Here is a 10,313-nt window from a genome sequence, read left to right on the forward strand (position 1 = left end):
ACGGGGACATGGGAGGGATGGAGGGACCGGGAGCGTGAGGACAGCACGAGGTACGGGAGGGACAGAGGGACCGGGACTGTGCGAGGACAGCACAGGGACACAAGAGGGACGGAGGGACCAGGAGTGCAAGAACAGTGCGGGGCACGGGAGGGACGGAGGGACCGGGAGCGCGAGGACAGCACGGGGCACGGGAGGGACGGAGGGGCCGGGCCACAGGCTGCACAGGGCAGCAGCGAGGAGCTGCCGGTCACGGGGGGACACGGGCAGAGGCATGCAGAAATCTAAAGTTAGACCTACTGGAAATTGAACTAAAATCTGCCTTCGAGTCACTCTTGTCTACATCATCAAAACCACCAGTGGTTCCTGACTCAATGCCCATACGTTCCGTTATGCTACGATCCTAACAACTGCCAGAGAGAGAAAACAAACATCAGTCACGTTTCACTGAAAACCCGTTTCACCAAGCACAGTGAACCCAAGCATTCCACCTATCTAAACATTTAGAAAAAGTAGTGATGGAAAGGGGTTTTCAAATACTGACTTTTAAGTCTTGATGGTAAGCCTTGATTCACAAAATATTTCTCAAGCCTAAATCTACACACAGAAAAGGGCAGTGGCCAAGCGGGGGAGCAAAACTTCACAGTATATCCCTGCCAGCAGTTCTGCTCCAGAGACACCTCCAGAAGAGGAAGCGACTCTCGCACCTTCACAGGTTTTATTTCCTACTTTGCTGTACCATGAAAGGCAACTTGCAGAAACCCTCTGCATTCCAGGGCAAATTTGGCATGAGACTGGCATGAGAGATATACAAATAATTGAAAAAGAAATACAAGAGGACGCTCCAGCTGCCCACAGGCTCCCACGGACCGTGCAGCAGAACAGGCTGCAGCTCATCACGCGGGCACAAACGTGGTCCGCAGTGTGGAATCTAAACCTGCACTGGTTCCAGAACACGCCACGAGCTGCTCTGCTGGAGGAGCTGGAGGCACCGGACTGCGCACGAGCCGCCAGGTTTGGCCGTGCCGCGCGGGGACCTCCGGTCCCTGCCAGGGGACAAGGACATTCCCTGTGCACAGAGAAACTGAAGCTGAAGCTTTGGATTGCAACGGACCACCAACAGCTGGCCTTTCCTCCCAGATTATATTACTGCAGTAAATGCTACTGTCTTATCTACAGGACATTTGTATTCATAACAGAAAACCTTTTAAAACGCGTTCAAACGACTCCAGATGTCCACACACCAGGCGTCCAAGATGGAACAGCAATATTTATGAAAGCTTGACAGTGTGGTGCGCTGTATCTATTAAACATGCTCACACACATCAGGAAAAAGTTTATTAAAATAAATGTGTGTTATTTACCAGTGCCCAAGCAAAGCCTGAGAAACACAGCACATCCCGTGCTGTCACCCGTGTCTCCACGGCGGGCGTGCGAGCCGGGCGGGCAGCGCCGGAGAGCGGCCGAGCAGGGCCCTGCCCTCCTCCGGACACCCGGCCACGGCTGGGGACAGACCCAGGCCCCGCAAAACACACAGCGCCACGAAACGCGTCCAGCGCTCCCCAACCCCCCAGAACAGCGCTCCCCAACGCCCCAGAACAGCGCTCCCCAACGCCCCAGAACAGCGCGAGCCAGGCAGCCGCAGCTGCTCCCGCGCCCCTCGCACGGCGACCCAGCGCACAACGGCACCGCAAACACGACTAAATAACACACATAGCTGGGATGGTTTGGTAAAGCCAACGTCACTGTTGGCACGAAAATGAAGTGCTGCCCATACCTCAGAGTCTGTAACAAAGTTTTAAGAAGTTTCTCCTTTTTCGGGTGTTGAGAGTTTTTAGTACGGTGTCTCAAACCACTCAAAATCCCCTTTAAAGGCACCAAGAAAAAAAAACACCCTAAGTAGAAGTGTTTAAGATACCAGAAACATGAGCTACAACATCAGGCAGCTTTATTAGACCACGACATTTGATAGAGGAAAGTCCGATGAACAAAGATCCTTTCTCGTTCCTCCCATGTGTCAGCTCACAGCTTTCGACCCCAGCACTTGTGCGTCATTTCCAATTCAGTCACTTCCAATGTGAACGTGTCAAAAAGAGACAAGTGTTTGATGTCAAATATGCACAGAGTGCAAGTAACTGCCCCAAATCTCCTACGGCTTAACCAGAAATAAACAGAGCTTCTGCCAACTTCCCTTTTGTGAAAAGAAATAAAAATCACAGAGAGATCCTATAACAAGGCGAGAGATTTCAAAATACCCGTGCTTGTGAACATGCAGCAGGTGATCCGAGAAACTCTAGAACACCCAATACAGAGAAACAGCAACTTCAGCAGCCAGACAGCAGAGCCGCTGTTTCTGACCCGCTCTGGGACATGAACCAGCTAATAGTCACACGACGAGGGAGCTCGTGTGTCTCAAGGACTGGAACCTGCCAGGGAGGCTGAAGACAGAGATTGCTCTTCACCTGGGACCTCAGGTTCCCCGTTTCCCTGCGCAGAGAACAAATAAAAACCGCGTCTGCACACGAATGCACGGGATGCTCCCCCAGTCTGCACCTGCAAACATTGGTGTGATGGTTCCCTGGCTCTTCCTAGAACCCAGACCTGCTCTAGAACAACGGCTTTTCCCCAGTACCTCACTGGGTTATTTCTGAGATGTTTTGTTTAATCACTTTGGATTGCTTATTGAACAGGAATATGTGAGACATGCACCATCATCTGCAATGACACTGTTTCATATAAAAGCTAAAATTTAAGATAAAGAACTTCCAGGACCAACATGAACACAACAGGTAACTCCTCTTGTTTGTGTAAATGACACTAAATATAATAATAACCAGGGCAAACACCTCTGCTCTGCGTGGATTTTGGTGTGAGGCAGAAACAACCCAGTGAGCGCCCTGGGTTGGTGGTGGGAGCGGACAAACAGAGACGCTTTGGAAAGTGAAACCTGTGTTTGCGCCCACGTGCGCTCACCCGTCTGCCCCACACCCGGGCCCAGCAGACGTCACACAGTGCCCTGGGGACCCTTTTTCTAGGAAAAACAGCCGCCTGAGCGGAGCAGCAGTGGGTGGGAGCTGCCTGTGGGCTGCGCGGCTGCGGGTCAGGCAGCAGCAACGCTGCGCTGCAGAGCTCCAGAGCGGTGCTGCGCTGCAGAGCTCCAGAGCGGTGCTGCGCTGCAGAGCTGCAGCCAGGCTGTGGTGCAGAGCTCCAGAGCTGCAGCCAGGCTGCGGTGCAGAGCTCCAGAGCTGCAGCCAGGCTGCGGTGCAGAGCGGTGCTGCGGTGCAGAGCTCCAGAGCGATGCTGCGCTGCAGAGCTGCAGCCAGGCTGCTCAGCGCGTGCTCCTGCAGACCCACTCCGCACCCGCTCAGGGACTCCAGTGACGGTGACAACCCTGTCTTAGGGCAGAAGCGCACCACCTCAAACAGACGCAGATCAGCTAGTGCAGACCATCTGAGTCAGGCTGCAATTTCTTACTCTGAATAGAAGGTTTTTTTCATTTCAAATGTATCTAGAATTTTAAAACTGTGAATTGATTACAAAAGTCCCCAATGCTCCAAATGCCACTGAGCTTACGTGTTGGGTAATGAGTAAAGTGATGTCTCCTTAGAAACATCTGCATTCTGCTGACACTGTTCTAGAAGCAGAACTAACTCACTTCTGCTTCCATTCCAGCTCGCCCCTTCTCCGGGAGCTCGGCCACGGGCTGTGCTTCCCCGGAGCTCCCGCGGCTCATGGGCCACCCGCGCAGCGTCACCGCGGCATCGTGAGAACAACACCGCGCCCACGCAGCCACGGGCTGCTCCGAGCAAACCGCCTGCAGCAGCCAGGCCTGCGGATCAACACCAAAGCTGGGGTTTGCTCCTTGGTACCGACAGACGCACTCGTTTGCTTCATTCATAGTGTTTCAAATGAAATACAATCTGGAAGGCGAAGAGGGAAGTCTCAAGTTTTCACACTGCTGGGGCTCAAATCAAAATTTTCCTTTATCATGATGCTGCTTCACAAACACGGAAAAGGGCGATGTGCTCTATGAGCAAGACAAACAGGAAAAGCGTATCAGACAGAGCCTCTAACGCACCTAACCACACGAGTTACACTTTCCTCACGTTAATTCTTCCAAACCTCTGTCTGTTTCCAGACCATCACTTGCACCCCACTGACACATTAAAAACAAAACCAAAGCCCCTAACCTCTAAAGGGGTCTCTATTGTACGACCTCGGTCAAAAAACTCCCCAAAAGCTCAACTTATTTCTGACTTAACACAGACATCTGTACACACCTTTAGAAAAGCCGTACGTACAGAACAGCAATGAGATATGGTATGGTCCTATCATGAGTGCTCATCCAATCTGTTTCCACTGACCACCCACATTTTGGAAGTGCATCTTCCTTGTGTGTTACTGAGCTGGCCCTGCTGAGCACCCTTGCTCCTGCCTGCACTGCCATCTCCGAACGCTTACACATAAGACCGACCTGTAAACGAAGCAGAGGTGACTTTTCTCCTCTGCCCGAGGTCAGTGGGACCTACACTTCCATGAGAAAGGGCTCGCATCAAGCACGCCCCTCAGAAAGAGAATCCTTCCTTCACAGTCAGCAAGGACGTTCCTGCTTCAAATTCATCCTGATCGTCCTCCTCAAAACCACCAAACCCAACAGCACACAACCAGGGCCGCTGGACGTGCACACACATCACACAGTGAAGTTTTCTGTCGATAGGCTGCACCGGGCAAGAGATACTGAATGACACCGGGTGGAGGGAAGAGGGGAAAAATCTTTTAAGTGTCTCAGACCAGTGAGTTGGGTTCTCAGGAACGTGCAGCAGCTACCAAAGGTTGGTCTGGGTGCAGGTAAGTGACCCCTCTGCCGCAGGCTCTGGCTGGGCAGGTTGGCATCACCAGAGCCGCTCCCACACACCGGGCGCTGCAGCAGCTCGGGAACGCGAACCTGAAGTGTCCAAACATTACACGCTTGGTTTTGCTTTTGACTGAAAATAACAAAGGTGTTTGAAAGCTGTATCAAGTCCCCGCAGCACGAACAATGGCCTCGACGGCTGCAGTCAGCGCATCCCCGGGCAGCGGGGACTGTGCTGCCAACGCACAGCCCATCCCAGAGCCGCAGACTGGGAAAGGCGGCAGTCCAGCGCCAGGCACCCGTGCCGAGCGGCGTGAATGTGGTTGATTTTCCTCCTCTTGTCTCTCGTGCCCCTCGCACCTCCCAGCACGCCCAGATTCGGGTCCCTCAGGCAGTGTCGAACCGTTCAAACCGTAGCTGAGTGACCAGGAAGGCACCAGCAGAGCTCCTTTCCCACAGACACAGCGGGGCTGTCCTTGTTTGTTTGCTTGTGTCATTTCCAGCACAGTGATCTCAGAAAGACAAATACTAACTCTCTGCATTAGTAACAAGCCCTGTTCGTGAGAACCAAGTTCAAAACCAGGACTTTTTCACTCTAAAATGAAAAACATCTCTTGGCATCATAAGATTTCAGTTGGACTTCAAAGACAGCATGAGAAGCAAGACCTAAACATGAGTTCAGAGACCTAAGCTTCACAAGCCATTCAAGTGCACAAATATCCATGAGGTTTCAGGATTCTGCTGGTGATCTCAGAAGTCAGCACCACCCCTCGGAAATCAAGCGCGCTCCTTCTCCCCCACGTCCCGCCGCGCTGGCCAGGAGATGCTGTGGGAAGGTCCACTCACCGGGTGTTCCCCACCGCTCGGCTGCATTTCAACACAGGAGACTCACAAGTGAAAGTCTCACCAACCATTCTAAACCAAACCAAACGTCCTTTCTCAGTTCCCTTCCTTAGCTGTACCTGTGAAAGATTGTGGCAGATAATTAAACACGGGCAGATGAAAAGGGAGGTGAGAGTCAAATGGCTCTTGGCCACAGGAAGGCGACAGGTGACCTCACAGAGGAGAAGCTGCTGTTGCGTCCTCTGGCTGCTGTCCTGAGGACTTCACTGCTGCACACACTGACTGCAGCAGCCAGAGGGACCTTCCAGAGGGGCTGAGAGGAACCGCAGGTGTTCCAAGTCTGGATGAGGGCAGCACAGTTTTGCTCTCATTTAAAACTGTGTGGTACCAACACAAACTGTTGACTGGGATACTCCACAATAACCACCACACTGACGACCATTCTGGAGCTGTGCGCTACAGATGTTCTGAGTCAAAGAAACGTTGCATGGAAAATACCTGTGGCTGTAAGTAAGGTCAGTAGTTTTCTATGCAATGCCATTTCAAATGAGTGCACTGCTTTATGCCACAGCATTTCAAATCATCATACCCAGCTGAGTCTACTGAGAAACTACACAAGTCAGTGAAGCAGAATTAGAAATCAAAGGTCCTTTGAATCACCCACTGTGTGCGTGGTCATACTCACAAGGTAGCATCATCCTCACTGTATTAATTGTGGTATTAATAACACATTTGCGCTGGCTGTGAGACCTTCACACCAGGAGGATTCAACAACGGTTCTTTGGGATACGACCTTTACACGGGGATGGCAGGAGGCGGCACCCTGGTGTTGGACACCTGACGTACAAAACACTGCTTTCTGCTGTCTAACGCAGTCACTAAAACACCGGTGGGCGGCTATCATGCAGTATTCTGGTGCAGCAGAGGGTCTTGAATTATGCCCATCGATCGCTGAGAACACAGTCGTGAACAAAACCCACGTGCATTCAAAGAACAAGCCGTTTTGCATAAAAGGTTTCACAACATTAATGAAAGCAGCTATGATGGATTCACTAATATTTTCCACTTCAAAGTTCTGCTTCAACAGGGTAATGTTAAAGCTGGCTATTCCATCTTCCCCAAACACCTCCCAAGGAAACTCAGAGTTTGACATTATCCATAGGTGACACATCAACTACACTGCACAAAAAAAACCCAAAAATTGTAAAATGTGAAGGATTTCTGCTGAAGATTTGCAGTGGCAGGCTGCAGAACAGCCGTTCCACCCGGAGCACCTGCCCAGCAGAACGCCTCGTGACCTAGGGCCGGGTCTGAAACATCATCTAAACCCACGGAACCTGGTCCATCTTAGACACGTGCATGTTTGAGACTGCTGGATTACTCGATGGGAAGCTCCCCCAGTGCAGCTTCGGATTGCAAAGCAGCAGTTTAGCAAAGCCCTTGCCTGGGGAAACGCTGCTGGGAACGCCTGTGTGTATCCTGGCCGTGCTCCGCGCCCGCCTGGGGGCACGAGAAATGGGGAGAAACGGGAGCAGAGAAACAGACACAGCCCAAGGAGCAGAGGAAGAGCAGAACAAGCAGCCGTGCAGCTGCTGGAGCAGCTGTGAAGCTGCCGGAGCACACGAGACAGCCCAGCAGCCCCCACGGAGACAAACGCCGACGTTCCCACGGCAGATCCGTCCCCGGGAGGGAAAACCCGCAGAACGCTGGGAGTCAGATGGACTCCAACTTCCCGACTCGCCCTCGGCAGCAGGAGGGATGCAGATACCGTCCCGCATCACGTCCTCGGCCCACGGGGCTCCCGCAGCGGGACGCCGGCGGCACGGCACAGCGCTCTGCCACCGCAGGGCGGCCCCACCGAAACAGCCGCCCAGCCACGGGCGAGAGGTGAAACGTCCCACTGGACACGGTGCTGGGGACCCTGCTGGAGCTGACCCTGCCCGAGGGGGTGACGTGGTCTGACGAGGTCCCTGCCAACCTCAGCCGTGCTGGGACTCTGCGATCCCACCAGCGCAGGGGGGACTCCAGCCTGCGAGTGACAAATTCACTGGGACAGAAGACAGCCAGGAACAGCAGAACAGGAGAGGACCAGACGAAGCACCCGAGAGGTGTATATCTGGTGTACAGCTTTGTGTACAAGTCACAACCCCGCACGCGTGGCTGGAGACACCGTTAACATTGCTGGGGACATCCCAGTCACAAAACCCAGCCAGAGGCTCCTGCCACCCACCTCTGGAGCACCCGTGGCCCAGAAGCGAGAGCAGGAGGCCTGGCCAGGAGAGACTACAACCGGCCCTGTGGCTTTGCTGGACGTGCCAGCCATGTCACAGCACCTGCCTGAGCCCGGCATCCACTTACAGCAAGTCCCGTGGGCTCGGCTGTGGAACTGGGGAGCAGGATGCTCGCAGCCTGGCACAGGAGTACGAGCTACAGCCCCACTCACCTCGCCCCTGTGATTTCAGATACACCTCTCGACCCTCAATACCTTCCATTCCTCCATGCACGAGTCCCTGTGGTCATGTCAGAACACGGGTGGGCAGCTCAGCAGGCCCACGCTCGCCCCAGCTGGTGCCACCTCTCACCCTCTGGGCAGCCAGTGCCCCGCACAGCCTGGTGTACTCGCACAGGCAGGGGTACCCCCCACAGCCAGGGGAGCCCCCGCACAGCCTGGTGTACCCGCACAGGCAGGGGTACCCCCAACAACCAGGGGAGCCCCCACACAGCCTGGTGTACCCGCACAGGCAGGGGAGCCCCCGCACAGCCTGGTGTACCCGCACAGGCAGGGGTATCCCTGCAGCCGGTGGCTGTGCCCCGCACTGTCGGCGGCCCCGCGGGGCCAGCCCGGGTGCTGAGCAGACCCGCCCCCGCCTCGCCGCAGAAAATGCCACTTAGCGGGCGGCCCCGCGACCGCCCGGCGCCGCTCTAAAGTTTCGGGGGAGGTGCCGGGCCGGAGACGAGGGCGGCGGCCGCCGAGGGCGGGGGGCGGGCGGCCGGGCCCCGGTGCCGCTGCCGGTCCCACCTCCTGGCGCGGGTCCTGCGGGTAGAGCTTGAGCGGTCTGTGCTCACGGCTGAGGAGCCACGGTCGCTCATGTTCGCCGGGGCGGGGGGCGCTGGATGGGCTCCGAGCGGCACGGAGCGGCACCCGGCTCAGCCTCGCCCCGCTCTGCCGGGGGCGGGCGGCTGCCGCGGGGACGGTGCGGCCCGGCACGGCCCGGCACACCCGCGCCAGGTGCCGCCCGAGCCCCCGCCCGCGGGCACGGCCCCGACCCCCGCCCTCCCCCCGCACCGGACCGCAGCGGGGCCGCCCCCGGGGCGGTGCAGAGGAGCGGGGGCAGCAGCCGGGCAGCCCCTTCCTACCTGTTACTTGTGCCAAATCCTCTCCTTGTGCTACATCCCTGTGCCACCGCGGACACGGCCGAGCCGGTGCCAGCAGCTCCTGTGCCACCGCGGGCACGGCCGAGCCGGCGCCAGCAGCTCCTGCCCCACCGCCCCCTGCCCAGGGATCCCAGAACACCTTAGCTCCTTCAGAAAGCTACAGAACTTACCATGGCATAAAATAGTGCCCCAAATGAAAGACTGTCAGAAAGCTGACTCTTGAAAGAAGTAGCCACCAAAACAGGTAAGTACAATTTCTTTTCCTGCATCAAATTCTTCCTAAGACATGGTCACTTTTATATGCAGATGTTCAAGTCTGTTCTCTTCACTGCTGTTGTGCTGGAGATAATCATACTGAAATGTTAGTCCCTCTTCAGGGAACAATAAACGCACTCTGCTCAAGTAAAGTGTTCAAAACTGTCTTCTAATACAAGCATTTCCCAAACCTGCGTGCACTCGGCGTGGTGCGCGGTGCCAGCCCAGCGGTGACGGATCCGGTGACCGGCCATCTTTTGTGTGTGCCATCTTTCGGTTACATATGATCACAGCACAAGCCACAGCTTTGTTTAAACATCAGCTTAGAAAAATATTTCGTCTGTACACAGCCTTGCTTCATTTCAATTCTAAGGTTGTCTTAAAACCTACATAGTTAAACCAGACCCAGTCTGTAAGCTTGACTGATATGGTACTCTTAAGCCACCTGAAGAGTATTTCTGCAATGGATTTGCACCCAGATAACATAACACTTTCTAAATTGATCTGGTCGGGGTAAAAACCCCAAACTCCATGTTCACTGGAGACAAATAGAGAAAACATATTTGTGTCCACTTGAAACCTGAACTGTTTGTCTGAGCACCCTACACACTGCAGCCAACACACATGATTTATAACACACACGCTGCCCTTGCCAGGGAAAATGCAGGTGCTCAAATGCAACCAGGTGCTGCAGAGAGGGCTCCTGGCTCAGCAGGGGCCCCGCATGTTACCCAGGCCGTCGCATTAGGAATAACACCACCACAAAACAGACCGCAAACCCCACACAACAACACACACACACACTACAACACACCAGCAGAGCAGCCCAGCATTGCCAGCTCTAGAGGAAAACCCAGGAAACAACAAAACCCTCTGAAAACATCCTTTTTGGGAGCAGATAATCAGCCGTGCAGCCAGGCCTGTCCCTGACCCCCCCCACCCAGTCAGACGGGGCAGCAGAGCAGAGCGCTCATCGAGTTACAGAGGTTCC

The 10,313-nt window shown here is 54.8% G+C and overlaps 1 long non-coding RNA gene across 2 annotated transcripts in view; it reads right to left on the reverse strand.

Annotated features, from left to right (window-relative positions):
- The window catches only part of LOC136105291 (uncharacterized), a 78,193-nt gene extending 69,807 nt beyond the window's left edge, over positions 1–8,386 (reverse strand). For both annotated transcript variants that reach the window (XR_010651845.2, XR_011740571.1), the window contains exon 1: positions 8,178–8,386. This is a non-coding gene — a long non-coding RNA (uncharacterized lncRNA). The remainder of the gene's footprint in view (positions 1–8,177) is intronic.
- Between the last annotated feature and the right edge of the window lie 1,927 nt (positions 8,387–10,313).

Source organism: Patagioenas fasciata, chromosome 9 (genome assembly GCF_037038585.1).
Source record: "Patagioenas fasciata isolate bPatFas1 chromosome 9, bPatFas1.hap1, whole genome shotgun sequence".
Lineage (NCBI taxonomy): Eukaryota > Metazoa > Chordata > Aves > Columbiformes > Columbidae > Patagioenas > Patagioenas fasciata.